The following is a 27,496-nucleotide window of genomic DNA, read 5'->3' as shown; positions in this document are numbered from 1 at the left end:
TCTCCAGCCCTATATCATAATACTGTCAGCAGGATCTTGATCATTATTCCCTCCCACAAGATATCATACTGGTCCATTATATTGATGATATCATGTTGATTGGACCTAGTGAGCAAGAAGTAGCAACTACTCTAGATTTGTTGGTAAAGTATTTGCATGGCCAAGAATGGAAGATAAATCCAACAAAAATACAGAGGACTTCCACCTCAGTAAAATTTCTAGGTGTAGAGTGGTGTGGGGCTTGTCAAGATACTGCTTCTAAGGTGAAGGATAAGCTATTGCATCTGGCCCCTCCTATGATGAAAAAGAGGCACAATGCTTACTTGGCCTCTTTGGATTTTGGAGACAACATATTCATCATTTAGGTGTGCTACTCTGGCCCATTTACCAAGTGACCATAAAAGCTTCTAGTTTTGAGTGGGGACTGGAACAAGATGAGGTTCTGTGACAGGTCCAGGCTGCTGTGCAAGCTGCTCTGCTGCTTGGACCACATGATCCAGCTGACCCAATGGTGCTGGAAGTGTCAGTGGCAAAGAGAGATGCTGTTTGGAGCCTTTGGCAGGCTCCTATAGGAGAATCACAATGCAGGCCCTTAGGATTTTGGAGTAAAGCTTTACCATCCTTTGCAGATAACTACTCTCCATTTCAAAAATAGCTTTTGGCCTGCTAGTGGGCCTTAGTAGAGACAGAATGCTTAACTATGGGCCACCAAGTTACCATGAGACCTGAGTTACCTGTCATGAGCTGGGTATTGTCTGACCCACCAAGCCATAAAGTTGGGCATGCACAGCAGCACTCCATCATAAAATGGAAATGGTATATACGAGATAGAGCCTGAGCAGGTCCTGAAAGCACAAGTAAGTTACACGAGAAAGTGGCCCAAATGCCCATGGCCCCCACTCCTTCCACCTTACCTTCTCTTTCCCAGCCCACAGCTATGGCATCTTGGGAGTTCCTTACAATCAGTAGACTGAGGAAGAGAAAACTTGGGCCTGGTTTACAGATGGTTCTGCACGATATGCAGGCACCACCCAAAAGTGGACAGCTGCAGCACTGCAGCCCCTTTCTGGGATGTCCCTGAAGGACAGTGGTGAGGGGAAATCCTCCCAGTGGCAGAACTTCGAGCAGTGCATCTGGTTGTTCACTTTGCTTGGAAGGAGAACTGGCAAGAGGTGTATTTGTGTACTTATTCCTGGTCTGTTGCTAATGGTTTGGCTGGATGGTCAGGGACTTGGAAGGAACATGATTGGAAGATTGGTGACAAAGAAGTCTGGGGAAGGGGTATGTGGATAGACCTTTCTGAGTGGGCAAACAATATGAAGATATTTGTGTCCCATGTGAATGCTCACCAGAGGGTGACTTCAGCAGAAGGTTTTCATAACCAAGTGGATAAAATGACCCATTAGGTGGATACCAACCAGCCTCTTTCCCCAGCAACTCCTGTCGTTGCCCAAAGGGCTCATGAACAAAGTGGTTGTGGTGGTAGGGATGGAGGTTATGCCTGAGCTCAGCAACATGGACTTCCACTCACCAAGGCTGACCTGGCCACAGCCACCGCTGAGTGTCCAATCTGCCAGCAGCAGAGACCCACACTCAGTCCCCAATATGGCGCCATTCCTCGGGGTGATCAGCCTGCTACCTGGTGGCAGGTTGATTACATTGGACCACTTTCATCATGGAAGGGGCAGCAATTTGTTCTTACTGGAATAGACACATACTCCCAATATGGGTTTGCCTTCCCTGCATGACATGCTTCTGCCAAAACTACCATCCATGGACTTACAGAATGCCTTATCCATCATCATGGTATCCCACACAGCATTGCTTCAGACCAAGGAACCCACTTCACAGCAAATGAAGTCAGGGAATGGGCACATGCTCATGGAATTCTGTGGTCTTACCATATCCCCATCATCCAGAGGCAGCTAGGTTGATAGATCGGTGGAATGGTCTGTTGAAGACTCAATTATGGCACCAACTAGGTGGCAATGCCTTGCAGGGTTGGGGCAGTGTTCTCCAGGAGGCTGTGTGTGCTCTGAATCAGCATCCACTCTATGGTGCTGTTTCTCCCATAGCCAGGATTCATGGGTCCAGGAATCAAGGGGTGGAAACAGGAGTGGCACCACTCACTATCACTCCTAGTGATCCACTAGGTAAAGTTTTGCTTCCTGTCCCTGCAAGCTTAAGCTCTGCTGGTCTACAGGTCTTGGTTCCAAAAGAAGGAGTGCTTCCACCAGGAAACAATAATAATCCCATTGAACTGGAAGTTAAGACTGCCACCTGGCCACTTTGGTCTTCTTATGCCTCTGAATCAACAGGCAAGGAAGGGGGTTACTGTACTGGCTGGGGTGATTGATCCTATCAAGGGTAAATAGCACTGCAACTACACAATGGAAGTAAAGAAGAGTTTCATGGAATACAGGAGATCCCCTAGGGTGTCTGTTAGTACTACCATGCCCTGTGATTAAAGTCAATGGAAAACTGCAACAACCCAATCCAGGCAGGACTACCAATGGCCAAGAAACTTCAGGAATGAAGGTTTGGGTCACCCCACCAGGCAAAGAACCACAGCCAGCTGAAGTGCTTGCTGAGGGTAAAGGTAACATGGAATGGGTAGTGGAAGAAGGTAGTGATAAATATGAACTATGGCCATGTGACCAGTTATAGAAATGAGGACTATGGTGGCATGAATATTTCCTCCTTGTTTTGTTACGATTATGTTTTTATTTGTTCGTAAAGCAAATATCTTTGCTTTCCTCTCTGTCTTATCCCCTTATCATATGGCTTAACCTGTACTGTTCATTTTGCTGTATTTAAGCTAAAGGAAATCAATTTTAAGAGCTAATGTCACCCAAGGACTTGCACCCTATTCTGGAGAGATTTAGTGAGTTTCCAGTTGTATGCTGCACAGTGGAGTATTGTTAGGCAAAATATATATCTGTTATTGTTATCTATTTAGAGATAAAGTATGGTTTTAGGTGATGTGTATAACTGCCAAGTTGACAAGGGGTGGACTGTGAAGGTTAGGTTCATGTGTCAACTTGGCCAGGTGATGGTACCCAGCTGTCTGGTCAAACACTGGCTTAACAATTGCTTTGAGGATGTTTGTGGCTGGTTAATAAACTAACAGGCTGGTTTATTAAATCATCAGTCAACTGACTGCAGCTGTGACTGATGACTCACCAAAGGTCGTGTCTTCCACAATGAGAGAATGCAATTGGATGAATTTAATCCAATTAATCAGTTGAAGACTTATAAGCAAGACAGATGGAGGACCTTCACTTCTTCAGCTGCCCAGCGAAGCATTCCCTGAGGAGTTCATTGAAGTTGCCGGTTCATTTCCTGAGGGTTTCATTGGACATCTTCCTTGGAGTTGATAGTTTGCTGACTGCTCTACAGAATTTGTACTCATGCATACCCACAGTTGCGTGAGTCTCTTTTATAAATTTTATAGTCATAGACACCTCACATTGATTCTGTTTTCCTAGAGAACCCTAACTAATACAATGATATAAAACAGTTCTATCATCCCCCAAAATTCCCTCATGCTGACCCTTTATAATGAACCCCTCTCCTCACGTACAATCCCTGGAAAACACTTATCTGTTTTTGGTTCCAGTAATTTTGCCTTTTCCAGGATGTCTCATAAATGAAATTATAAAATCTTCCATTTTGACTGTTTTTTATTTAGCAAAATACAGTTGGAGATTTAGTTGTGTTATTGGTATATCAATAGTTCTTGCTTTATATTGCTGAGTAGCTTTCCACTGTATCAATTATCACATTCTGCTTGCCCATTTACCAGGTGAAAGACACTTGGGTTGTTTCTAGTTTTTGCAGTTATGAATAAAACTGTTATAAACATTCATGTAAGGGTTTTTGTGTGAACATAAGCCTTCATTGCTCTTCATTCTAACAGATATGCAGTGGCATCTCCTTGTGGTTTTAATTTGCATTTTCCTAATGACTCATTATCTTGAGCATCTTTTCCTGTCTTTAGTTACTATCTCTTCTTTGACGAAGTGTCTGATCAAATATTTTGCCCATTCATTACTGACTTGTTTTCTTATTCTGAGTTTTGAGAGTTCTTTATAGATGATGGATACAAATCATTTGTCAGGTATATGATATCAAAGATTTTCTCCCAGTCTGTGTCTTGTTTTATCATTCTCCTGGCAATATATTTTCTCTTTTGTAGAACTGGAATTTTTAATTTTTATGAAGTCCACTTTATCAGATTTTTCTTTTATGCATCACATTTTTGGTGTTGTATCTAAAAAGTCTTTGCATACCCCAAGGTCATGAAGATATCCTAGGTTTTCTTATAAAAGTTTATAGTTTTAGAGTCTACATTTAGGCTTAAGATCCACTTTGAGTTAGTTTTTGTACAAGGTGCAAGGAAAGGCTGGAGTAATTTATGTATGTATGGCCAATTAGCTCACCATAATTTGTCAAAAAGGCTCTTCTTTCTCCCTGGAAATTTCTTTGTAGTTTTGTCAAATACCAATGGACTCAGAGGCAGGGCAAAATGGTGGCATGGAAAGGAGTGGAACATAGTTAGTCCCCTAGAGCAACTAGTAAATAGCCAGGAATAACTAGAAAATAGTCTGGAACAACTGTTGGGGAAACATCCATGACCAGACACACATCATACACCAGTCTGGAATGGGTGGAATGGCTGAGACTGTAGCATAGACCTGTAGGTAAAGCTCCCCAAACTGCAAAGCTAGTGCACCTCTCCCCCCCAGCTGCATTGAAACACTTCTCTGTGGATAAAAGAAGTGATATCTGAATGGGAGCAAGGGAAGGTAGCTCAACCAAGCTCCAACTGCAGTTTTAGTTAACAAATTTGAACTACTGAATACAAGCTATGAGCACAGATAAACCTGGAGCAAGCAGGAAAGGAACCCTGAGGTCTCTCCCAGCAGAGAGGAGGAAGGGCTGATGGAAAAAATATTAATAATATAAATAAAAACAGAGTCTTTTGGAGTTGGCTGAGCTCAGAATACTGGAAAAGGGCTGTGTCCCAAGAAAAGGGGGACCATAGAACTGGGTACCAACTCCAATCAACCAGTGAAATTGGGCGGCTAGGCACTGGCTCTGAAAAGGGGATTTCTTTCTTTTTCTTTTTTTTTCTCTCATTCTAAGTAGCTCATTAGAGGAAGTCTCAGGCATTTACAATAGTCAGAGTTGACCCAGGCAAGGGTGGAGTTAAGATAGAGAGACAAAGGAAGAAGTCAAATGTAGGAGTTAAAACCCTGAAGGGCATATCTTCCCTAAGAAAAAGGGGGGTGGGGACCAGCTCAAGTGACTGCCCTCCCTCAAGGAATTCAGACCTCAGGGCTTGGGGGGGGGGAACAGAAAGAGCTTAAGCTTAGCTTCTGATTCACTGTCAGCCCCTGACAGGGACAGGGTCTGATGAGAATTAAAGGCACTGCATGTCTTTACACTGGTGGGGAGCTGCAGGCTGACAAGCACCACCTGCCGGACAGGATAGGAAAAACACAGAGTCTAGAGGCCTCACAGGAAAGTCTGACAATCTTCTGGGTCTCATTCTCAGGGAAACTAGATACTGATCACACCCTCCTCCTGAGACCTGGGCCCATCTACTCTGGGAAAATCTGATTGGGGTAATCAAGGAAACCATATGCCCAGACAACAAAAATTATGATTCACACAAGGAAAAATGAAGATATGGCCCAGTTAAGGGAACAAATTTACACTTCAAGTGAGATACAGGAGTTGAAACAACTAATTAAAGATGTTGAAACAAATCTTCTAAATCAAATCAATGAGCTGAAGGAAAATGTGGCAAAAGAGATGAAGGATATAAAGAAGACACTGGATGACCATTAAAAAAAAATTGTAAGTTTGAAAAAACAAATGGCAGAAATTATGAAAATGAAAGGCATGACAGAAGAGATGAAAAATACAAGGGATACATACAACAGCAGATTTTAAGGGGCAGAAGAAAGGATTCATGAACTAGAGGACAGGACATCAGAATCCTACACACAAAAGAACAGATAGGGAAAAGAACAGAAAAATATGATCAGGGGCTCAGGGAATTGAAGGACAACATGAAGCACATGAATATATGCATCATGGGTGTCCCAGAAGGAGAAGAGAAGGGAAAGGGGGCAGAAAGAAGAATGGAGGAAATAATCACTGAAAATTTCCTATCTCTGACTGAAAGGACATAAAATTACAGATCCAAGAAGCTTAGCATACCCCAAGCAGAATAGACCTAAATAGAGATACTCCAAGACACTTAATAATCAGATTATCAAATGTCAAAGACAAAGAGAGAATTCTGAAAGCAGCAAGAGGAAAGCAATCCATCACATACAAGGGAAGCCTGATAAAACTATGTGTGGATTTCTCAGTAGAAATCATGGGGGTAAGAAGGCAGAGGTGTGTTATATGTTTAAGATATTGAAAGGAAAAACTACAAAATAAGAATTGACTGTCAAAACTGTCCTTCAAAAATGAAGGAGAGTTTAAAATATTTTCAGACAAACAGACACTGAGAGAGTTTGTGAACAAGATACCTGCTCTACCAAAAATACTAAAGGAAGCACTACAGACAGTTAGGAAAAAACAGGAGAGAGAGGTTTGGAGAACAGTGTAGAAATTAAGACTGTCAGCAAGGGTAAAAAGAGAGAGGGAAAATAAAAATAAAATAAAATATGACATATAAAATCCAAAAGACAAAATGGTGGACAGTAGACATTACATTGAGTGAAGTTAGCCAGAAACAAAAGGACAAATACTATATGGTTTCACTAATATGATCTAACATTGATGAGCGAATGTTGAGAGTTAAAGTTGAGAATGCAAGTTATCAGGAGATAGAAAGAGGTAGAGATCAGGCATTTGATACTGAAGGAGTGCAGAAGCTTCAACAGGATTGACTGTTGTTTTTTTTTGTTTGTTTGTTTTGTTTTTTGGCTTTTATAAAGGGGGTTTATTTGGTTACAAATTTACAGTCTGAAGGCCATGAAAATTTCCAAATTAAGGCATCAACATGAGTATACCTTCATCGAAGGAAGGCCAATGGCACCCAGAAAACCTCTGGTAGCTGGGAAGGCATGTGGCTGGTGTCTGCTGATTGCAGGTTGTGTTCCACTCCTGTATCAGCTCTTGTGTGTCCTTCAAAATGTTGCTCTTGGGATGTTTTGTCCTCTCTTAGCTTCTCCCAAACAAACTCTGGACTCTTACCTCCCAAGTGTCAGCCAAAGTCTGCTTTCAACAGCCATCTCCAAAATGTCTCTCTAAGCTGCAGCTGCTCTGAGGTCCTTCTGTTTGTGAACTCTTTTTGGGACTCCAGTGATTAAATTAAGACCCACCCTGAATGGGCAGGGTCCATATCTCCATGGAAATAAGTCAATCAAATGTTTTCACTCACAGTTGATTGCATAACAGCTCAATGGAAACACTCAATCAAAGGATTCCAACACTAATATGTCTGCCCCCACTAGATTGCATTATAGAACATGTCATTTTGGGGGACATAATACATCCAAACTGGCAAAGAACTGTATATTAAGCTTTGCAAGGGAAAGAAGTCAAAACAAAAAACAAACCAAAGGGAGAGGAAAAAAAACAAACAAACAAAATGCCAGTAAGTTGAAAATTTTAGGTCTTTTAGGTATAGACTTCTTTGTTAATGTACACTGCAGTAAATGTTTGCTGCCATTCTCCCTTTATTCCCCATTTCTTTTTTGTTTTTATTTTGAAATAAATTCAAAGTTATAGGAACAGTTGCAAAAACAATACTAACCCCATACACCGAATTCCATCATACCCTGACCCCCCTCCCCCGATAGCTCAATCCACCAACTTTAACCTGCTGTCACATCGCTATTTCTTTCCCTCCCTCCATCCCTGCCTATCTATCATCCATCATCTACTGCTCCGTCTTCTGAACATATGAGAGCTAGCTGCACACATCCTTGAACATACACTATAATTCACGTATACACTTCCCATGAACAAGAACATTCTTTTATGCAATCCCATTAAGCGCAGCTAAGAAGTACAAGAGATTCAACAATGATACGAAGCTTACATTCTATATTTCCTTTTCCCTATGTCTCAACTGTGTCTCTGAGCCACCTGTCCTCTATCCTCCAATCCCATCCAAGTTCATCCTTGGCATTCAATTGTCATCTACTCAGACTTTTTTTTTTTTTCCAATTGTGGAAACATATATACAGCCTAAATCTTCCCATTCCACCCCCTCCCTAGCCTTCCATTAGTGGGATTAATCACATTTAGAATGTTGTAATGCTCTTTCCCACCATCCATTACTAGAAATTTCCCTTCACCTCAAACAGCAACCCTACACTCATTTCTTAACTCCCCATTGCCCCTTCCCCCATTTCTCTTAACTCAAACTCTACTTTTCATCTCTATGGTTATATTCTCTGATAATTTCTTTGTGTTTACTGTGGGGCTTAAAATTAATCTCTTAAATCCATATCAATCTTATTTTTCTTTGATACCACCTTCACTTCAATAGGACACATAAACTATGTTCCTATACTCCTCCATTCCCCCACCTTTATATAGTTGTCTAAAATTACGTATTTTACATTGAGTTCAAAACCTCTGATTTGTCATTAGAGTTTGTGTATTTTATATCATGTGCGAAGTAAATAGTGGAGTTACAGTTCAAAAATTATTGAGTTCTATTTGTATTCCATTGTGGTTGGAGAATGTGCTTTGAGTATATTCAATTTTTTTTTTAATTTCTTGAGGATTGTTTTATGTCCCAGCTTATGGTCCCTTCTGGAGAAAGATCCATGACCACTGGAGAAAAATGAGTGTCCTGGTGATTTGGAATGTAAGGTACTATATATGTCAGTTAAAATTCTCTATATCTCTTTCTCCTTTCTTTGTTTTTCTGTTGGTAGGGATCCTTCTAGTATCTGAAGTAGGGCAGGTCTTTTATTGGCAAAGTCTCTCAGCATTTGTTTGTCTTTGAAAAATTTAAGCTCTCCCTCAAATTTGAAGGAACGTTTTGCTGGATACAGTATTCTTGGTTGGAAATTTTTCTCTCTCAGAGTTTTAAATATGTCATGCCACTGCCTTCTCGCCTCCATGGTGGCTGCTGAGTAGTCACAACTTAGTCTTCTGTTGTTTCCTTTGTATGTGGTGAATTTCTTTTCTCTTGCTGCTTTCAGAACTTGCTCCTTCTCTTCAGTATTTGACAGTCTGATCAGAATATGTCTTGGAGTGGGTTTATTTGGATTTATTCTATTTGGAGTTCACTGGGCATTTATGCTTTGTGTATTTATATTGTGTATAAGGTTTGGGAAGTTTTCCCCAACAATTTCTTTGAATACTCTTTCTAGACCTTTACCCTTCTCTTCCCCTTCTGGGACACCAATGAGTCTTAAATTTGGACGTTTTATTTTATCTATCATATCCCTGAGATCCATTTTGATTTTTTCGATTTTTTTCTCCAGTCTTTCTTTTGTTCTTTCATTTTCTGTTCGGTGGACTTCTAGGACACTGAGATGTTGTTCAGCTTCCTCTAGTCTTGTATTGTGAATACCCAGAGTCATTTTAATTTGGCCCACAGTTTCTTTTATTTCCATAAGATCTTCTATTTTTTTATTTACTCTTGCAATGTCTTCTTTATGCTCTTCTAGGGTCTTCTTTATGTCACTTATATCCTGGGCCATGGTCTTCTTGATGTCCTTTAAATCCTTTGCCATGTTTTCTTCCTCGATTGTAGTTCTTCGATTAATTGTGCAAGGTATAGTGTTTCTTCTGATATCTTGATTTGTGTGTTTGAAGTTGGATTCTTCATATCATCTGGTTTTATCATATGCATTAAGATTTTCTGTTGTTTTTTGGCCTCTTGGCATTTGCTTTGCTTGATAGGGTTCTTTCAAGTTGAAAAAAAAAATACCTATCTAATTTTTCAGAAACAGTTTGGTGGTGTACACTTTCTCTAACTAACCAGCAGATGGCATCTGTGAGTCACCTATACCCCTCAAGTCAGTTCTCCACCTTGTCCCTGTGGTGTGTAGGGAAATGATTCTTGTGGGGTTTCGTTGGAGAACTCAGCTTGGGTGTGTTGCTGGAGCCATCCGCCCTGAATGTGGGGTGTGTGCACAGGTGGCCAGGGAGGAAGGACAGTTTTAATACTCAAATCTCCCAGGTTCCCGGAGATTCAAGGCTGCCGCAAGAGTCTAAGCCTTCATTTCATTTCAGCCCCAGACCCTCTCTCTCACTGTCCCACAAACCAGCGGACTTGGCGTAGTGTCCCTGGGTTCTCCAAGTGGGTCCCCCCGCCCAGCTGCAATCCTCCAGGACCTTTGCCGAGGGAATGCCATGCTATGTCACCAGTGTGCGCCGTCCCTCAAGGGAAGCCCTGGGCTGCCGGGCTGTGCCAGCTCGCTTTCAGCCTGATGCAAAGATGGCCAAATGGGGCATCTCCTCACCCCCCACCTCACACAGTTCCTCCTTCCCAGCTCCAGGACAACTGGCAGGGCTCCTACCGGGAGCGAGCTGCTAGCTGCGGGGTTTCTTTCGATTTCCAGCTCTCCCCTCCGTTCCCCCAGCCCCAGGGGTATCTGCAGCGGGCTCCAGGCCAGATACCGAGAGGCCGGCCCAGCCCCTCTTGCTGCGTTTTACTGCATGGTTCCCACTATCACTGCTGCTGCCGCTCTGGGGTTTTTCCCTTTTTTTTTTTTTTTTAAAAAGAGCCCATCGGTCTCCAAACGCCAAACCCCGGCTTCCCCAGACTGCCACGTGGCTGCGGGTCTTCCAGCCAGCTCACTCACTTGTTTCAGAAAGCAGACTCCCAGTTTCACCAAGTATACAGCCCCTTTGGAACTAGAAGATCTTGTCCAGCTGGTGCATCACTGTAACCGGTATTCTGGATCACCCTCTGGTTTTTATCTAGTGTTTTTCATGGAGGTGTTTTTTCGTCCTGTCTCACCTAGCCGCCATCTTAGTTTTCCTGAGGATTGACTGTTTAGATCCAGAAATGGATAGCATAATACTGTGTGATGGTAGTACAATATTGTAAGTACTCTGAACAAAGATGAGTGTGAGTACAGTTGAAAGAGGAAGGCTGGGGCATGTATGACAACAGAAGGAAAGAAAGAAGATAAAGACTGGGACTGTATGACTTAGCAAAACCTGGAGTGGTCAATGATGGTGATTAAATGTACAAAAGTAAGAATGTTTTTACATGAAGGAGAACAAATGAATGTCAATATTGCAAGGGGTTCAAAAATGTATGGTATAGGGAAAAAAATACAGTCAATGCAAACTAGAGTCTATAGTTAACAATAGTAGTGTAATATGCTTTCATTGTAATTTATTTTATTTTCCTTCTTTTATTTTTAATTCTTCGTCTTTTTTCCTCCTCTTCCTCTTCTTTGCAGAAGAAATGGGAATATCTTCATATAGATTGTTGTGGTGAATGCATAACTATGTGATTATACCAGGAATCATTGATTGTTTACTTAGGATGGATTGTATGGGGTGTGAATAAAACTGTTTAAAAAACAAACAGAGGGATACAAGTTCTGGAGAAAATGTGGAAAGAGGGATGTTAGTAGGGAAATAGAATGGGGCAGCCCATCTGGAGGACAGTGTGGTAGTTCCACAGGAGCTAACTATAGGGTTGTCATGACTCCTGGGGATGAGCCTGGACCCGGTATTGTAGGATTGAGGAAGACTTCTGGACCAAAAAGGAGAAGAGGAATGAAACAAAATTAAGTTTCAGTGGCTGAGAGATCTCAAGTGGAGTCGAGAGTTCATTCTGGAGGTTATTCTTATGTATTACATAGATATCCCTTTTTAGTGTATTAGAACTGCTAGAAAGGAATACCTGAAACTGTTGAACTGCAACCCAGTAGCCTTGATTCTTGAAGATGACTGTATAACTGTATAGCTTCATGGTGTGACTGTGTGATTGTGAAAACCCTTTGGCTTATATTCCCTTTATCCAGTGTATTGACAGATGAATATAAAAATGGGGACAAAAAGTAAATGAATAATAGGGTGGAAGAGGGGTTTGAGATGTTGTGGGTGTTCTTTTTTACTTTTATTTTTATTTTTATTTTTAGAGTAATGAAAAGGTTCAAAAATTGACTGTGGAGATGAATGCACAACCATATGATGATAGCGTGATCAACTGACTGCACGCTTAAGATGATTGTATGGTATGTGTATATTTATCAATAAAACTGAATTTTAAAAAAAGACCAATGGACTATCTATGTGCAGGTCTGTGATCTGTTTTAACTTCACTTTTGTATCAGATGTAAGGTATGCATCTAGGTTCATTTTTGTGCATATGGAAATCCAATTTTTCTAGCACCATTTATTGAAAAGACTGTTCTTTTCCATTGAATTGCCTTTGCACATTTGTCAAAATCTGTTGAATGTATTTGTGTGGGTCTACTTCTGAGATTTCTATTCTATTCTATGGATCTGTTTTCTTTCATTTTGTCAACATCACACTGCCTTGATTAATGTAGCTTTATAATAAGCTTTGAAATTAGGTAGTGTACTTCTTCCAAACTTGTTCTTCTTTTTCAAAATTGTTTAATAGTAAATAGTCCCTTTGTCTATTTAAATTTTTGAATCACGTAGTCAAAATCTACAAAATACCCTGCTAAGGTTTTGATTGGAATTGCAGTAAATCTATAGCTCAGTTTGGGAGGAATTGCCATCTTAGCAATATTGAGTTTTCGAATCCATGAACATGGTACATCTTTTGATTTATTTGGTTTCTATTTCTTTTGTTAGAGCTTTGTCATTTTCAACACCCAAATCCTGTAGATATTTTGCTTGATTTAAAACTCTTTTGCATTGAAATGCTATCTCAATAATCAGTGTTTTAAACTTTAATTAAATAAACAAATACATTAATAAGCAGTCACTGTGCTGCACCTGTGTCAGTCTGGGACACATAGTAGGGTGGTAACCAGCATTGCAAGGAGCGATGGTGAGGAATTCCCCATGAGACACTGGATGCCGAGTGAGCTACTGGATGGAACTGGCATTTGTGTGTTGTTTAGGCACCACAGATATTTAGAGCAAAGTCATCCCTCTGCTTAGATGAAGCTCTTGTAGGATTAATATAGGTGGTATAGTTCATTAAAAGCAGTGCACTGAATGAACAAAACTTTCCCATTCTCCATGAGACAAAGGGTCTAAACAGGTGCATTTACCATTGTTCTGGTCTGCTAATGCTGTCATTATGCAAAATACCAGAAATAGATTGGCTTTTATAAAGGGGGTTTATTTGGTTACAAATTTAAAGTTCTAAGGCCATAAAAGTGTCCAAACTAAGGTATCAAGATGATACCTTCACTGAAGAATAGCTGATGGCATCAGTAACACCTGGTATACTTATGCGCTATATAGATATCACTTTTTAGTATTTGGTGTGTTGGAATGACTACAGGGAGATACCCGAAGCTGTCTAACTGCTTGATCCTTGAAGACAATTGTATAACTATGTAATAGCATAGTGTGACTGTGTGACTGAAAACCTCGTGACTCGCACTCCCTTTATCCAGTGCATGGACAGATGAGTGGAAAAATGGGGACAAAAATTAGATGAAGAACAGGGTGGGATGGAGTGGATGGAAAGATTTAGGTGTGATTTTTGCTTTTATTTTTATTTTGGAGTATGGAAAAGGTTCAAAAATTGATTCTGGTGATGAACACACAACTGTATGATGGTGCTGTGAATAATTGTACACTGTGGATGACTGCAGGGTGTGTGAATATATCTCAATTAAACTGTATTAAAAAGTAAATGGACAATGGGGGGAGAGGAATGGGATGTTTCGGATATTCTTTTTATTTTATTTTTTGGAATAATGAAAATGTTCAAAGATTGACCATGGTGGTGAAAGTACAACTATATGACGATACTGTAAGCAACTGATTGTACACTTTGAATGATTGTATGTCATGTGATTATCTCAATAAAGTTGCATTAAAAAAACTCAAGAGGTGTGTGTGTGTGGTGGGAGAAGTGCCCCGTGATCCTGATCCTGGGGGGCCCTGCAGCCGCACACTGTCACCCGCTTACCACTGTGGGGGCTGCTTCACCCTGTAGCCTGGTGAGCCGACCCCGCAGCACCCTGAGCCCTTGCTTCTGCCCTCCTGGCGCTCCTTCAGGCCTGTGGGGTGGAGTGGCCTCATACGGGTGCCCATGCCTGTCACCTGGAAGATGCCTGAGCACCCAACAATTTGCTAACCATCCCTTTCTCTTGGCCCAGAACCCATCTGAAAACAAGCACCCAGGAAATGGCAGATGCTAAGAGGGCCAGGCCCCCAAGGCCAAAACTGCGGTGAGATGGGACCCCTGGGTTACTGGGAACAATTGCTCCTTGCTCCAGAGGCTCTGCTTTTTGTCCTGCTGCTGTCTGTGGTGTTTCAGAGCTGGTGCTGCTTGTGGTGGGTTCTGTGGGCAAAGCCTGCACCTGAAAGACTCAAGACATGGCAGGACAGAAGCGATCCCTTCAATGCAGCCAGGCCATGGCTGGCTCTGAGGGGGGCACTGATCCTCTGGGCCATTTTCTAATGCAGGGTCCTGGTGGCTTGAAGGCTTTCGAGGTTGGGGGGCCACCAGGATTGCTTCAGCATACCACTAAGGCGACACTCTGAGAAAAGCTGCGCTCCCCCTTTCTGCATAGCGCAGAGGCTGTAATGGGGGTCCCTTGTCGTTCCCTGTCTGTAGAACATGCAGGGGCATAAAAGCCTGGCCTCTTGCAGGGGCTTGTGCAGAGGTTTCACCCGGCCCCCTCGAGTCTGGGGGTGGCTCGAGGCTCATGGATTCTCATCACCAGGGACTTTGAGGGGGCAAGGCTGAAACGTAAAAGGGAACTCTGAAGACCGATAAAGGATTGTGATGAAATGTGAGACACATTCAATTTGGGGTGCTGAAAACCCGAAAAGCCCCGTGTGCTGAACAGCCCTGGGTGCCCTGAGGAGCTCCAGAAAGGGGGCGGTCTCTGTCTCCACACACAAGGCAATCGCATCCGAATGTCTTCCCTGCACTAAGGCCCAAACTGGCCTGTCTGTCCCCCCAGGGCACTGCAGCTGGGCCTGGCCCCTCCACAGCTCCAGAGGCCCCCTGCCACCCACACGCAGGCCCCCCGGACACTGTCATCTGACAGAGCCGCCACCAGGCTCGGGTGCCTTTCTGTGCCAAGCTTTACAAATTGTCTACTAGAAAAGAGGTTGCTTTTCCGCTAGGCCAGCTGACTGCATGCCTTTTTATCTTTTTCCTGTATTCTTTTCTTTTCACTTATCCTTTCCTAAAAACTGCCAAGTTGTTGGATTTTCTTCTCTGATAAAAGCAGTGAGAAAGTTAAGTGCCAAGTGGCAATGGGCTGAGATATTGAAGTTGCATTTTGCTTCCCCTTACGAAGTTTTTTTTGGGGGGGTGGGGAGGCAAAAAAGGGGGAATGCATGTGTGCTTCAGCCTGCCATTTAGCTCCAAAGCTGTCCCTAGTGAAGTCCCTTCAGTGGTCTGATGCCACATTTGTATTCTCCTTGGGCTGTGTGGTCTGATTATTCCTATACCACAGGTCCCAGCTTTAAACTTTCCAAAATGGCAAATGTAAGCGGTTTTGCTGCAAATGGTTGTCTGGTATTCACAGCACCAAATGAGTATTTGAATATTTATTGTGCACATGCAGCATTTTCCAGAGAACATACAAAGATCTCTTACCACAATTACCTTGTTCCAGCTTTAAAATATTCACTGTCACCTCTTTCAGGGATCTTGTGAGAAACGAGAATTCCTTTCTTTAGCTCCTTTTCCTCGAGTGCTGTCGCCCCCCCATTCATGGCTTTCTGAGGCCACCTAATCTGGCCGATTATGCCAGTGACACAGCCACAAAGCACACGACTGACGGACCTGACAGCTCTGGCCGGTGAGAGAGGCTGCAGGAGGCCTGGCCTTTGTGGGATGAGTAGCCAGTCACCGGTGAGGGAGCCGGGCAGGGAGGTGGAGAGGGACGCCCCGCTTCCCTGCCTGCCCCGCGGCTTCCGTCCCCTTTTAAACTTGCTGGCCAGGTGGCCCTCCCGCCTGTGCTGACTGAACACCAAGCACCTGCCCTGCACTCCAGAGCCGTGAGCAGACCTGCCCCCGGACCTGCCCCTGCCCAGACCTGCCCCTGCCCCCAGACTTGAAAACAAGTCATTAAATGACAACCGGAGTAAGGTGCCAGTTAGACACTGACTCCAGCCCTGCCCCCAGCCCTGCCCCTGCTCCTGGAATTGCCCCTGGATTTGACCTTTGGACTTGCGCCTGCTCCCCAGACCTGCCTGCCATTCAGGCCATCCTGGGCCCTGCCAGCTGGGGTGGGTGACCAGACTGACTGGCTGGAGCCCGGCTGCAGACACTGAGCGGCCTGGCCGGAGGGAGGCAGGCCTCCTCACTTGCACACGCACCGAGTCCCACAGGAAGAGCCCTGGCTCCCCGCAGCCAGAGGTGCAGCCCACTGCCTGGTGGAATCTACACGAACTCACTCGTGAGCAGCTCAGAAGGCTCAGCTCATTTCTGGTGCATTGGGAGGGAAAGATTCTCTGATTTTTCGTCTTTTTTCCCCCCACTTTATTTTTCACATCACAGAAATACATATCTATAGTTCAAAATTCAAGCATGGAGGAAAGACATCATGTGAGAAATAAACATCCCCACCACCCCCACCTGCCCAAAGGCAGCCTGTGTAACAGCACGGCACGTGCTCTCCAAAATGGCCTTCCCTGTGCCTTTACTCCACCCTCATGGAAAGAGACCAGAGTGTTCTTTGTTTTCAAACCCGTGTTTTCCTTTTACTCTATCTTAACCATTATGGCATGGCTGACAGTTTTAGTAACTGGTCTGTAATCTCCAGGAGGCCATCTCAGGCTCAGGTGCTGTCAAGCTCTGAGTCATGTTCCCGCAGACATGTTCAAAACCTCACCCTAAGTTCTGATAAATTTGAGGACTACTTAGTCCTACTACTGGAGCTGTTCATTTGTTGGTTTTTTAAATAATCTTCCCTTCTGGTTTGCTAACGTTGCCGTTACGCAAAACATCAGAAATGGATTGGCTTTTATAAAGAGGATTTATTTGGTTATAAAGCTACAGTCTGAAGCCCATGAAAATGTCCAAATTAAGGCTTCAACATGAGTATACTTTCACTGAAGGAAGGCCAATGGCGTCCGGAAAACCTCTGTTAGCTGGGAAGGCACATGGCTGGCATTTGCTGCTCCCAGGTTGTGTTCCAGCTCCTCTCTCAGCTCCTCAAAATGTTGCTCTTGGGGCATTTTGTCCTCTCTTAGCTTCTCCAGAGCAAACACTAGGCTAGCATCCCCAAACGGTCAGCAAAAGCCTGCTTTCAACAGCCATCTCCAAAATGTCACTCTCAGGTGCTCTGAGGTCCTTCTGTCTGTGGGCTCTTTTTTTTTTTTCTTTTTTTTTAAACTTTTGACGTATGATTTTTTTTTTTTTCCATTTTTATTGAGATTGTTCAGATACCATACAATTATCCAAAGATCCAAAGTGTACAATCACTTGCCCCCAGGTACCCTCATACAGCTGTGCATCCATCACACTTAATTTTTGTTCAATTTTTAGAAACTTTTCATTACTCCAGACAAGAAATAAAGTGAAAGATGAAAAAAAGAAAAAAAGAAAAGGAAACTCTAATCCTCCCCTATCCCTAACCAACCCCCCTCAATTGTTGACTCCTAGTATTGATATAGTACGTTTGTTACTGTTTATGAAAAAATGTTGAAATACTACTAACTGTAGTATATAGTTTGTAATAGGTATATAGTTCTTCCCTATATGCCCCTCTATTATTAACTTCTAATTGTATTGTCATACATTTGTTCTGGTTCATGAAGTGATTTCTAGTATTTGTACAGCTGATCATGGACATTGCCCACCATAGGATTCAGTTTTATACATTTCCATCTTTTGACCTCCAACTTTCCTTCTGGTGACATATATGACTCTGAGCTTCCCCTTTCCACCTCATTCACACACCATTCGGCACTGTTAGTTATTCTCACATCTTGCTACCAACACCCCTGTTCATTTCCAAACATTTAAGTTCATCCTAATTGAACATTCTGCTCATACTAAGCAAGAGCATCTACATTTCTTCCACAAGGCAGGAGGGAGAGTCAAAGAAGGTAGAGAGGCAAAAGAAAGAGGAAACAAAAAAATGACAGCTAGGAAGCAGCAAAAGGAAAAATAACCTTAAACCAAAGTAGAATAAAGAATCAGACAATACCACCAATGTCAAGTGTCTAACATGCCTCCCCTATCCCCACCTCTTATCTGCATTCACCTTGGTATATCACCTTTGCTACATTAAAGGAAGCACAATACAATGATTCTATTAGTTACAGTCTCTAGTTTATGCTGATTGCATCCCTCCCCCAATGCCTCCCCATTTTTAACACCTTGCAAGGTTGACATTTGCTTGCTCTCCCTCATAAAAGAACATATTTGTACATTTTATCACAATTGTTGAATACTCTAGATTTCACCAAGTTACACAGTCCCAGTCGTTATCTTTCCTCCTTTCTTGTGGTGTCTCACATGCTTCCCACCTTCCTCTCTCAACCGTATTCATAGTTACCTTTGTTCAGTGTACTTACATTGTTGTGCTACCATCTCCCAAAATTGTGTTCCAAACCACACACTCCTGTCTTCTATCACCCTGTAGTGCTCCCTTTAGTATTTCCTGTAGGGCAGGTGTCTTGTTCACAAAGTCTCTCATTGTCTGTCAGAAAATATTTTGAGCTCTCCCTCGTATTTGAAGGACAGCTTTGCTGGATACAAGATTCTTGGTTGTTGGTTTTTCTCTTTCAGTATCTTAAATATATCACACCACTTCCTTCTTGCCTCCATGGTTTCTGCTGAGAGATCCGCACATAGTCTTATTAAGCTTCCTTTGTATGTAATGGATCGCTTTTCTCTTGCTGCTTTCAGGATTCTCTCTTTGTCTTTGACATTTGATAATCTGATTAAGTGTCTTGGCGTAGGCCTATTCAGATCTCTTCTGTTTGGAGTACGCTGCGCTTCTTGGATCTGTAATTTTATGTCTTTCACAAGAGATGGGAAATTTTCATTAATTTTTTCCTCTATTATTGCTTCTGCCCCCTTTCCCTTCTCTTCTCCTTCTGGGACACCAATGATACGTACATTATTGTACTTTCTTTCATCCTTGAGTTCCCGGAGACGTTGCTCATATTTTTTCATTCTTTTCTCCATCTGCTCCTTTGCGTGTAGGCTTTCAGGTGTTTTGTTCTCCAGTTCCTGAGTGTTTTCTTCTGCCTCTTGAGATCTGCTGTTGTATGTTTCCATTGTGTCTTTCATCTCTTGTGTTGTGCCTTTCATTTCCATAGATTCTACTAATAGGTTTTTTGAACTTTTGATTTCTGCTGTATACATGTCCAGTGCTTCCTTTACAGCCTCTATCTCTTTTGTAACATCTTCTCTAAACTTTTTGAATTGATTTAGCATTAGTTGTTTAAATTCCTGTATCTCAGTTGAAGTGTACGTTTGTTCCTTTGACTGGGCCATAACTTTGTTTTTCTTAGTGTAGGTTGTAATTTTCTGTTCTCTAGGCATGGTTTCCTTGGTTATCCAAATCAGGTTTTCCCAGACCAGAACAGGCTCAGGTCCCAGAAAGAAGAAATATTCAGTATCTGGTTTCCCTGAGGGTGTGTCTTAGAAAATTGCTCCACCCTTTGATGCCTCGGGTCTCTGTGCTTTTCTGCCCAGCAGGTGACGCCTGTTAGCCTATAATTCTTGACTGGTGTGAGGAGGTATGGCCGTGTTCCCCCAGGCTCTGGGGTCTGGTTCTGAATGGAAAGGGCCCCACCCCTTTCCTCCTAGAGAAGACAGACCCCTCAGGTGGAGGTCATTAGCATTTCAATGGTCTCGCTCTCTGCTTGTGGTGTCTCCACCCTTCCCGGAGTCACAGCCCTGGAAACTGAAAATGACTGGGGCTTTCTCCACTGAGCCGAAAAAGAAACAGATAGTCCTCTTCAGACTCGGTCCAAGGAGACCCTCCGGCTCTCCCAGGTCAGTCATCACCCAAAGCCTCTGTCTGTTTTTTGGGGCTGCGTACCTGTAGTGAGCAGTTCACACTCGCTACTTAAAACCCCAGCTGGAGCTCAGCTGAGCTGTATTCGCTTGCTGGGAGAGAGCTTCTCTCTGGCACCACGCGGCTCCGCAGCTCGGGCTATGGGGGAGGGGGGTCTCCCGACCTGGTTCCACAGGTTTTACTTACAGATTTTATGCTGTGTTCACAGGCATTCCTCCCAATTCAGGTTGGTGTATGGTGAGTGGATGGTCTCGTTTGTCCCCCTGCAGTTATTCTGGATTATTTACTAGTTGTTTCTGGTTTTTTGTAGTTGTTCCAGGGGAACTACTTAGCTTCCACTCCTCTCTATGCCGCCATCTTGCCCGAGTGTCTGTGAGCTCTTTTATAGGACTCTGGTGATTAAATCAAGACCCACTGTGAATGGGCGGGGTCTGTATCTCCATGGAAATTATCCAATCAAATGTTTCGCTACAAGGTTGATTATCACACCTCCATGGAAACATTCATTTAAAGGATTCCAACCCAATCAACACTAATACATCTGCCCCCACAAGATTCCATTAAAGAACATGGTGTTTTGGCGGACACAATGCATCCAAACTGGCACATCCTCATAGATGTGGAGTTTCTGACCATGGAAATTTGGGCCCATTTGATGGAGACAGTGGCTGAGTTAGGCCAGTGAGCCACCACCCGAGTACTACAGCCTCCAAAGAAAGCACGATCCCACACCCTGACTTGGACCTCCAGCCTCCAAAATTGCGAGTAATAAACTCCTGCTGTTTAAGCTGTCTAATCTGAGGCATTGGCTATCTCAGCCCTGGTGGACCAAGACAGTCACTGAGGGAGACAGTGTGGCAACCAAAGACATGCAGCCCGGCTTCCTTCCCCAGAGCTGAAGTAAGACCCTGTCCTCTGGAAGGCAACTGGCCCAGTGCCTCTGCCCTCAGCACAGAGGAAAACTGCACCTTTCTTCGTGGTCTTAAGAGTTAAATAACTAGAAACATTAAAAAACAAAAACAAACAAAAGAAAAAACCTCTCAAGGGGCTTTAAGATAGATGCCAAGTAGCTGATGGAAAAACCAAACACGCAGAGCACCAGGACAGCTGGAAGCTGCCACCACCGAGGACAACAGGTCTGGTGAGAGTCGAGCTCCCTGAAGGCAGGGCAGCTGCTAAGAGCAGCCCTCAGGTCAAGAGTTAGCAGGGAACGTTCCAGGCTCCTCGGGCTCTTTACAGTCTTCCTCTCATCAAAAAGATGTCACGGTGCCTGGCCTGGAAGGTAACTGGAGCAAAGCTGACAAATGAGTGTTGAGCTCCCATGTGACTCTGCTGTCTTGAGAATTCCCATGAGTCTCAGTGGTTCAGAAGAGCCCTTGTCAGTGTGCTTTGGAATCCCAAACTGAGATGCTTTAGGAGAAAAAACTGATCTGGAACCTTATGGACTGATGCCATTTCAAGAGCCTTCTGAAAAATAGTATAGGCAATAGGCCGCATTTGACTGTCCAATAAACCAGCCCAGACAAATACCTGAATAATAGTCATACGCTTCTATCAAGTTTAATGACTGTCAGCAGAAAATATCATGCTCAGATTTTAAAATCTCTTACTAGAGCAACTGCATGTGTTATGTTTACCTTTTAAAATTGTATTCATTACAAAAATAGTTAATACTTAAACATGAAAACAAAATTAACAATCTAGTGGAAAGCCTTCTTTCTCCGTAAGCCCCCCGTGGTGTTCCTGGAAACACGGAGCACAGTGGGCAGGTATATGATGCTGAGGCCAGCACACGGCATGAATACCAATTTGGTGGGGGATGTTTTTTCCCCAACCGCCATCTCCAAACAAAATCTTGCATTCTTTTACTCCCTGGAAACATTTTGGGCAGATTCAACAGTTTTCTGGTTGCTTTCCAGTATTAAGGCATTCATGTGAAGTTAAAGCTTCGCTCTCATAAACAATTTCTCCCCTCAGTGTAGTTTTGAACACTTTTCTCCGATGAATGAGATTGGGGGTATCAGGCTTTGGTTGAGCATTAACAGACCACTCAGTCACCTTGTGGTTTAACCCTGAGAACACTCACTGGCCCCACATCCGAGCCACCGGGCCTACCATGCTGAATCTGCCCCTGAATAGCTGTGCGATCTCAGGGGGTTTAACTGGATTCTCAATGTCTTCCTCCTCAGAGTGGGGATGATAGTCTTATTTCTGCACAGGACTGTTGTGAAGACAGCGTGAGTTATATGCAGGATCCCTAGACTAACAAGCCAGTACTAGGCAGGTGCCCTTCTTCTCATAACAGGAGTGGAGAGTGGACCTGGCAGCCCGATGGCCTGGGGTGCCCCCTGCTCTGCTCATTGGTGCCTTATGTATACAGGAGCCACCTCATGGTCAAGATGGCTGGGTTCCCAGGCCTCACAGGACAGCACCCAAAGCACAAAGGGAGGGAGGGGCCCTCCCCAACAGCATCTCTCTCCCTTGAGCTTGCTTGCAGGGTTACCCCACAGGGAAGCCAGCATCCCGCACACTCAGCCTTCTTTGCTGGGGTCAGGCCTGGCCTGGAAGGCCACTAGGTGAGTGGAATGGCTGCTGGCCAAGGAGGGCCTGGCTGACCCAATGGGGCGGGGTGTCCTGTCCCTCTACTCTTACATTTAAAAGCCAGTAAGCACATTAAATGATAGCATCTCCCTCCTATTAGTTTGGAAAAAATAAAAGTTTGATAACACACTGTGTTGGCATGGATGTAGAGAAATAGACATATATTTCTGGCAGGGATAAAACTTGGTAACACCTCTATGGAAAGCAGTTTGGCAATGTGCCGGTTTGAATGTATTGTGTCCCCCAAATGCCATTATCTTTATAGTTTTGTGGGGCAGGCGTTTTGGTGATGGTTGGATTTGCTTGGAATGTGCCCCACCCAGCTGTGGGAGATGATTCTGATGAGATGTTCCCATGGAGGCATGGCCCCGCCCATTCAGGGTGGGCCTTGATCGGTGGAGCTATATAAATGAGCTGAATGGGGCGGGGAGGAAAGGGAGTGCAGCTGGGAGTGATGTTTTGAAGAGGAGCAAGCTTGCTAGAGAGGAATGTCCTGGGAGAAAGCCATTTTGAGGCCAGAGCTTTGGAGCAGACGCCAGCTGCCTTCCTAGCTAACAGAGGTTTTCCGGACACCATTGGCCGTCCTCCGGTGAAGATACCCGATTGCTGAGGTGTTACCTTGGACGCTTTGTGGCCTTAAGACTGTAACTGTGTAGCAAAATAAACCCACGTTTTATAAAAGCCTATCCATCTCTGGTGTTTTGCATTCTGCAGCATTAGCAAACTAAAACAGGCAATATCTATCAAAATTAAAAGTACTCTTACCGTTTGACCCAGCAATGCCACACTTCTAGTATTTCATCCTACAGATATACTTGAACATGTACAAAGACAGTCTTTGTAGTACTGTTTGCAATACAAAAAGACTGAAACAACCAATATGCCCATCAAATAGGGATTGCTGAAATAATGGTACAGCCATGCAAAGATATACCAGGCAGCCATTAATGAATGAATGAATGAAGGTGGCTCGGCTTGAACAGTGAGAATTTACTCGCTTATGGTTAGAGTCCAGGAGAAGTGTACAAATTAAAGCATCATCAGGGTGTTACTTTCTTTCCGAAGACAACTCTAGTCACATGGCAAAGCATATGGCAGTGTCTACTGGTCTCTCCCTTCTCTTGTGGGTTTTGCTGCTTCAGGTTGCAGTTTTTTGCTTCCGTGGCCGCCACCGCCGCCTCTCCTCTCTCTCTCTCTCGCCCCGCCCCCTGATCTGTATTCATTCCGTATATGAAGGACTCTACTAAGAGGATTAAGACCCATCCTGACTGAGGTGGGCCACACCTTAACTGAACTAGCCTCATCACCAGGTCCCACTGAGTTACACCACAGGAATGTATCAGATTTAATGACATGCTATTCTGGGGTATACACAGTTTCAAACCACCACAATGGCATTTCCTCAAGCCGATTCTACAGAAGGGCAAACTTGTGGGTCTACCAAAATGTAAGGGGGATCTGGCTGAACCAAGCATACTGAGGAGGTAGCGTCCTTGGCTATGTGTCAACCCTAACAGAATTAAATACACAGTCATTTTCATGCATGTATACGTATCTTTTGGGGTGGGCACTGAAGTGGGAGAATGGTGAGTTATAAAAAGGCCCAGGAGGATGAGAACTGCAGTGATACTCCACCTCAGCAACTGCTCCTCTCCCTCGGGGCCCATCGTCTTTCAAAGCAACTTTAGTCAAAGCGGGGTTCGCTTTGGGGTGCTTGTCTGACTGCGCCACCAGCCCACACCACAGCTCCTCTCCTGTCTGGATAGCTAATCTTCACAGGGTCAGAGGAGAGGCAACACTTCTTTCATTCTCATAGTGTTCTTTAGTGTCCAATAATCTGAATGCTTATGATCTTCCAGATTCGTGTGCATTTTAAAGCTCACTGATAGGATTCTCTGCTCCAGAATGCCTAGATCTTTACCTAGAGTTTAATTTCCAAAGATACAAAAGAGGGGAGTTTCCATTTTATATCAAAGAGACAGCTTTTCAATCATAAAAATATCAGTAGCTGTTGGATTGTCTCCATCCTTTTTATGTATTTACCAGTGTGGCTGGTCTGTAAGAGCTTGGTAAATGTACAGTGCAGTTCTTTTGCTATTTTATTAATAGATAGCATTAGCTATCTATTAGTGCATAATAAATTACACAACCTTAGTGGCCTAAGACAACACACGTTTGTGATCTCACACTGCCTGATGGTCAGGCATCTGGGTGTGGCTTACGGGGTGCACTGCTTTAGGGTCTCATGAGGCTGTGATCAGGTGTTACGTCAGAAAACACGGTCTTCAGTAGTTAGGCCCGCCTGATCCCCCATTGACAGAGAAACAAGTCTCTTCATCTTGGTGAGAAGCTGAGTTTCATTGAGAATGCATCCACAAGGAACTGGAGGAAAATCTTTCCAAATCAGTTCAAAGTAAGAAAGGTGATTTGGACTTCTATAGCCCAAGGAGAGAAATGGCAAGGGTCCAGAAGAAACAGAAAATAATAAGAAAAAGAAATAAGTAAAAGTCACACAATTCATTAAAATTGAGTAATTGTCACCTGCTTCATTTTGTTTGGTCATCATATCCTGTTATCTTATACGTCCTCCTCTCTTGGCTGATCATCCAGGCTTTAATCTTGTCTTTCAAAGATGAGAAGGTGCTGATTTATTAGTCCACATAGTGTTTCTGGTGTCGCTTCATCCTGCTTTGGCTGTTACCTTATCCCTGCAAGCAAAGCTGGGAAGGTCTCATTAATGCAACCAGGAACAAAGAGTAAACTTTTGAGATCAGATCAGAGCAAACTATGCCACCAATGGCTTTTAGGCTTGAATCAAAGCTACCTGAGTGAAGTGATTATAACAACATTTCTAGCTACCAAAGTCTATACTACGCATTTAACAGCTAAAGGATTATACTGAGCATTTTCCCAACTATCCAGCTGTCAAAAGGTGTCCGCCAAGGCTGGGTTCTCGTACTAAGGCCCTACGGGAGAAGGACCTGCTTGTAAGCTTGTCCACATGGATCTTGACAGGACTCACTCTCTTTTGTCCTGAGGACTGAGGACCCCACTTCCCAGCTGGCTGTTGATCGGAGGCCACCCTGGGTCTCCCGAGATGTCAAGGCGCTTCATTAAAGACAACAAGTGAGAGTTGTAGCAAGACAGGAGTCAGAATCATCTGTAATCTAACCACGGCATTAACACCCCCAAGGTAGCCACATGCTAACGGTTAGGAGGAAATTCCTCAAGGGAAGGGGGCTGCACAGGGCTGTGAACACTGGGGTTGAGGCTCTGCAGGGGCCGTCTTGAAGCTGCCCACCAACCCCACGCTGGTCTTTAATAACCCTTATTTGCAAAGCAACTCTTTCTATGAGATCACAGCTCTGAACATCCTTAAGTCATCTGCTCAATATTCTACACTAGACTGACTAAAGTAATATAGGAAATGGTGTGAGAACACATGAACAAATGAACTAATTAACCTTTCCTTAAAGAAAATAAATTTAATACTTAACTGTTTAGTTTCGCTGGATTTATGTTCAGTGGCCTGTTAACAATAATGAAAGCAGAAGGAACAATATCAGTTTCCCCAAGAGAGGCCCTGGAGGAATTTTGGATTTAGGAAGTGGTTTCAAGGCTTGTAAGGAAGAGTGAATTCTGGACACGTCAACAGGCAAGAAGCAGGACCTGTGGTTGTGTGACTCCATGAAGTGGTATTTTGAAATTCAATAAAAGACATCTAGCAAACCTTTATAAAACTTGGGAAACATTTTAAGAGTAAGTAAAATTTATCAAACGCCAGAGGAATCTGCTGCTTGAGTTTGGAAACCAACAATATGAAACCCACATATCCTAACCAATCTGTATATCCAAAATGTGTAGAGGGCAAGGAATTTAAATATCTTTAGGATAAATAAATGGAAAAGACATCTAAGAAACAATCTGAATTAATTCTGAAAAGAGAAGGAACCATCAAAGAAACAGAGGAAAGTGAATAGTTTCATTATGTGACAGCCCAATATAATTCTACCCAGAGATTATGTTCCATAAAACATATGTATTATATGTATAAAATCATCCTAACCTTTTAGTCTTTAACTGAAGACTAAAACTAGATGCCCTCTAATCCAATCTCATTTCTGGACTAATTAAATGAGTAACATTATACATTGATCATCACTGAATTCCAGAGAACTTTAGGATATGTTTGCAGAATGTCTTACCTTGTTGACAAGCAAGACTCAAAGCATGACGTGTTCTCACTTAGGTGTGCTTAGACCAGCTAAACGAAGCAGGATACGTTAATATACAACCATGCAGCTACTGTATAACAAAAGGGAATCAAGTTTTTAAAAGCAGCCATATATTAAAGTTTCCTCTATTCACATCAAGAACAGTTTCCATTAACGGCAACTGGGGACAGAGTCAGAAAAACCAAGGTTTGAATCATGGCTCCAATCCTCTGCGGCTGTGAGACTTTCAGCACACTGAGCTTTAGCTTCTTCACCTACGTGATGATGGTAACACCAGCATCAGCCTCAAGGCCAACCAGGCCATCCCCCTGCCTCCTGCTGCCAAGCCCCACACCGCCTACCTGCCTGTGCACGGATGCCCACGGAGAAACCTGAAGGCTGCGCAGGAGGAAGCCCTCCTGCACCTCCCTTCCTCACCCCGATGATAGCTGTAAAGTTGTTGAGAGTAAACTGGATAGTGTATAGAACACTTATGACACTGCTTGATACACAGGCAGCACTTGATAAATGTCTAGCTATTATTATTTGGAGACTGGTAGGAGACCAGGCAAG

This window comes from Choloepus didactylus, chromosome 16 (assembly GCF_015220235.1).
Source record: "Choloepus didactylus isolate mChoDid1 chromosome 16, mChoDid1.pri, whole genome shotgun sequence".
Lineage (NCBI taxonomy): Eukaryota > Metazoa > Chordata > Mammalia > Pilosa > Megalonychidae > Choloepus > Choloepus didactylus.
The sequence above is the reverse complement of the archived record's forward strand: the minus strand, read 5'-3'. Positions refer to the sequence as shown.